General features: G+C 43.8%; 1 non-coding gene across 1 annotated transcript; it reads left to right on the forward strand.

Moving 5' to 3' along the window:
• Positions 1-1567: 1567 nt before the first annotated feature.
• Positions 1568-1639, forward strand: TRNAI-UAU (transfer RNA isoleucine (anticodon UAU)). The gene has a single exon. It is a non-coding gene; the product is annotated as a tRNA-Ile (tRNA).
• The last annotated feature ends 2290 nt before the right edge of the window (positions 1640-3929 follow it).

The following is a 3929-nucleotide window of genomic DNA, read 5'->3' on the forward strand; positions in this document are numbered from 1 at the left end:
CACGCTCTGCTATGTTAATGCAAAGTAGCATTTGCTATTTTGGTATCAGTTAGTTTTTCATATAATGGTGATGTAAGCAGAGTGGCGCAGTGGAAGCGTGCTGGGCCCATAACCCAGAGGTCCGTGGATCGAAACCACGCTCTGCTAAATTAATGCAAAATAGCACTTGCTATTTTGATATAAGTTAGTTTGTTCATACTATGATCATGTAAGCAGAGTGTCGCAGTGGAAGCGTGCTGGGCCCATAACCCAGAGGTCCGTGGATTGAAACCACGCTCTGCTAAATTAATGCACAATATCACTTGCTATTTTGATATAAGTTAGTTTGTTCATACCATGATCATGTAAGCAGAGTGGCGCAGTGGAAGCGTGCTGGGCCCATAACCCAGAGGTCCGTGGATTGAAACCACGCTCTGCTAAATTAATGCACAATAGCACTTGCTATTTTGATATAAGTTAGTTTGTTCATACCATGATCATGTAAGCAGAGTGGCGTAGTGGAAGCGTCCTGGGCCCATAACCCAAAGGTCCGTGGATCAAAACCACGCTTCACTATGTTAATGCAAAGTAGCATTTGCTATTATGGTATCAGTTAGTTTTTCATATAATGGTGATGTAAGCAGAGTGGCGCAGTGGAAGCGTGATGGTCCCATAACCCAGAGGTCCGTGGTTCGAAACCACGCTCTGCTAAATTAATGCAAAATAGCACTTGCTATTTTGATATAAGTTAGTTTGTTCATACTATGATCATGTAAGCAGAGTGGCGCAGTGGAAGCGTGCTGGGCCCATAACCCAGAGGTCCGTGGATTGAAACCACGCTCTGCTAAATTAATGCAAAATAGCACTTGCTATTTTGATATAAGTTAGTTTGTTCATACTATGATCATGTAAGCAGAGTGGCGCAGTGGAAGCGTGCTGGGCCCATAACCCAGAGGTCCGTGGATCGAAACCACGCTCTGCTAAATTAATGCAAAATAGCACTTGCTATTTTGATATTAGTTAGTTTGTTCATACTATGATCATCTAAGCAGAGTGGCGCAGTGGAAGCGTGCTGGGAAAATAACCCAGCGGTCCGTGGATTGAAAACACGCTCTGCTAAATTAATGCACAATATCACTTGCTATTTTGAAATAAGTTAGTTTGTTCATACCATGATCATGTAAGCAGAGTGGCGCAGTGGAAGCGTGCTGGGCCCATAACCCAGAGGTCCGTGGATTGAAACCACGCTCTGCTAAATTAATGCACATTAGCACTTGCTATTTTGATATAAGTTAGTTTGTTCATACCATGATCATGTAAGCAGAGTGGCGCAGTGGAAGCGTGCTGGGCCCATAACCCAAAGGTCCGTGGATCAAAACCACGCTTCACTATGTTAATGCAAAGTAGCATTTGCTATTATGGTATCAGTTAGTTTTTCATATAATGGTGATGTAAGCAGAGTGGCGCAGTGGAAGCGTGCTGGTCCCATAACCCAGAGGTCCGTGGATCGAAACGACGCTCTGCTATGTTAATGCAAATAGCATTTGCTATTTTGGTATCAGTTAGTTTTTCATATAATGGTGATGTAAGCAGAGTGGCGCAGTGGAAGCGTGCTGGGCCTATAACCCAGAGGTCCGTGGATCGAAACCACGCTCTGCTAAATTAATGCACAATATCACTTACTATTTTGATATAAGTTAGTTTGTTCATACCATGATCATGTAAGCAGAGTGGCGTAGTGGAAGCGTCCTGGGCCCATAACCCAAAGGTCCGTGGATCAAAACCACGCTTCACTATGTTAATGCAAAGTAGCATTTGCTATTATGGTATCAGTTAGTTTTTCATATAATGGTGATGTAAGCAGAGTGGCGCAGTGGAAGCGTGATGGTCCCATAACCCAGAGGTCCGTGGTTCGAAACCACGCTCTGCTAAATTAATGCAAAATAGCACTTGCTATTTTGATATAAGTTAGTTTGTTCATACTATGATCATGTAAGCAGAGTGGCGCAGTGGAAGCGTGATGGTCCCATAACCCAGAGGTCCGTGGTTCGAAACCACGCTCTGCTAAATTAATGCAAAATAGCACTTGCTATTTTGATATAAGTTAGTTTGTTCATACTATGATCATGTAAGCAGAGTGGCGCAGTGGAAGCGTGCTGGGCCCATAACCCAGAGGTCCGTGGATCGAAACCACGCTCTGCTAAATTAATGCAAAATAGCACTTGCTATTTTGATATTAGTTAGTTTGTTCATACTATGATCATCTAAGCAGAGTGGCGCAGTGGAAGCGTGCTGGGAAAATAACCCAGCGGTCCGTGGATTGAAAACACGCTCTGCTAAATTAATGCACAATATCACTTGCTATTTTGAAATAAGTTAGTTTGTTCATACCATGATCATGTAAGCAGAGTGGCGCAGTGGAAGCGTGCTGGGCCCATAACCCAGAGGTCCGTGGATTGAAACCACGCTCTGCTAAATTAATGCACAATAGCACTTGCTATTTTGATATAAGTTAGTTTGTTCATACCATGATCATGTAAGCAGAGTGGCGCAGTGGAAGCGTGCTGGGCCCATAACCCAGAGGTCCGTGGATTGAAACCACGCTCTGCTAAATAAATGCACAATAGCACTTGCTATTTTGATATAAGTTAGTTTGTTCATACCATGATCATGTAAGCAGAGTGGCGCAGTGGAAGCGTGCTGGGCCCATAACCCAAAGGTCCGTGGATCAAAACCACGCTCTGCTATGTTAATGCAAAGTAGCATTTGCTATTTTGGTATCAGTTAGTTTTTCATATAATGGTGATGTAAGCAGAGTGGCGCAGTGGAAGCGTGCTGGGCCCATAACCCAGAGGTCCGTGGATCGAAACCACGCTCTGCTAAATTAATGCAAAATAGCACTTGCTATTTTGATATAAGTTAGTTTGTTCATACTATGATCATGTAAGCAGAGTGTCGCAGTGGAAGCGTGCTGGGCCCATAACCCAGAGGTCCGTGGATTGAAACCACGCTCTGCTAAATTAATGCACAATATCACTTGCTATTTTGATATAAGTTAGTTTGTTCATACCATGATCATGTAAGCAGAGTGGCGCAGTGGAAGCGTGCTGGGCCCATAACCCAGAGGTCCGTGGATTGAAACCACGCTCTGCTAAATTAATGCACAATAGCACTTGCTATTTTGATATAAGTTAGTTTGTTCATACCATGATCATGTAAGCAGAGTGGCGTAGTGGAAGCGTCCTGGGCCCATAACCCAAAGGTCCGTGGATCAAAACCACGCTTCACTATGTTAATGCAAAGTAGCATTTGCTATTATGGTATCAGTTAGTTTTTCATATAATGGTGATGTAAGCAGAGTGGCGCAGTGGAAGCGTGATGGTCCCATAACCCAGAGGTCCGTGGTTCGAAACCACGCTCTGCTAAATTAATGCAAAATAGCACTTGCTATTTTGATATAAGTTAGTTTGTTCATACTATGATCATGTAAGCAGAGTGGCGCAGTGGAAGCGTGCTGGGCCCATAACCCAGAGGTCCGTGGATTGAAACCACGCTCTGCTAAATTAATGCACAATATCACTTGCTATTTTGATATAAGTTAGTTTGTTCATACCATGATCATGTAAGCAGAGTGGCGCAGTGGAAGCGTGCTGGGCCCATAACCCAAAGGTCCGTGGATCAAAACCACGCTCTGCTATGTTAATGCAAAGTAGCATTTGCTATTATGGTATCAGTTAGTTTTTCATATAATGGTGATGTAAGCAGAGTGGCGCAGTGGAAGCGTGCTGGGCCCATAACCCAGAGGTCCGTGGATTGAAACCACGCTCTGCTAAATTAATGCACAATATCACTTGCTATTTTGATATAAGTTAGTTTGTTCATACCATGATCATGTAAGCAGAGTGGCGCAGTGGAAGCGTGCTGGGCCCATAACCCAGAGGTCCGTGGAT

This window comes from Phalangium opilio, unplaced genomic scaffold, assembly GCF_054372755.1.
Source record: "Phalangium opilio isolate 3A_F unplaced genomic scaffold, DU_Popi_V2 ptg000060l_1, whole genome shotgun sequence".
Taxonomy (NCBI): domain Eukaryota; kingdom Metazoa; phylum Arthropoda; class Arachnida; order Opiliones; family Phalangiidae; genus Phalangium; species Phalangium opilio.